We start from the raw sequence: 529 nt of genomic DNA on the forward strand, positions 1-529 counted from the left end.
GAATTATTGTAATGATATTGTCAGGTAACTAAAATTACTTACAAATGGCTTGCTAGAAAAGGGTATAAATACACCCTGATCGTTCTCAAAATCATCAGATCGCGATTCAATCTTCATACTTGGTAAGTAATCTTCCAGTTTTCAGAATTTCACTTCTGAAAATTATTATCTAACATTTGTGAGACTTTACGATTAAAATAGATACTATATATTCCTTAATCAACAAAACGAATTCTTGATATATTGAAGAAGTAAACTAATTAAAAAAAAAATTACAAAATAAGATTTTCATAGATGGCGTTTGAAATCTTTGAGATTTCATTGACCAATGTAAAAATCTGCGAAATAAAATTTTAAGATCTAATGAGGCTTTTATCTCTCATAACGTGTTCAATTTCATGCTTTTACTCTTCTGTCGAGATTAACGTGCAGAAAGTAGATTAGCAGGATATTTTTAGACTGATAAAATGAGAGAACAAAAAGAACCTAAATATGAACTTCATAAATTTTCGTCTATCAGCTCATCCTC

Source organism: Lytechinus pictus, chromosome 11, assembly GCF_037042905.1.
Source record: "Lytechinus pictus isolate F3 Inbred chromosome 11, Lp3.0, whole genome shotgun sequence".
Taxonomy (NCBI): domain Eukaryota; kingdom Metazoa; phylum Echinodermata; class Echinoidea; order Temnopleuroida; family Toxopneustidae; genus Lytechinus; species Lytechinus pictus.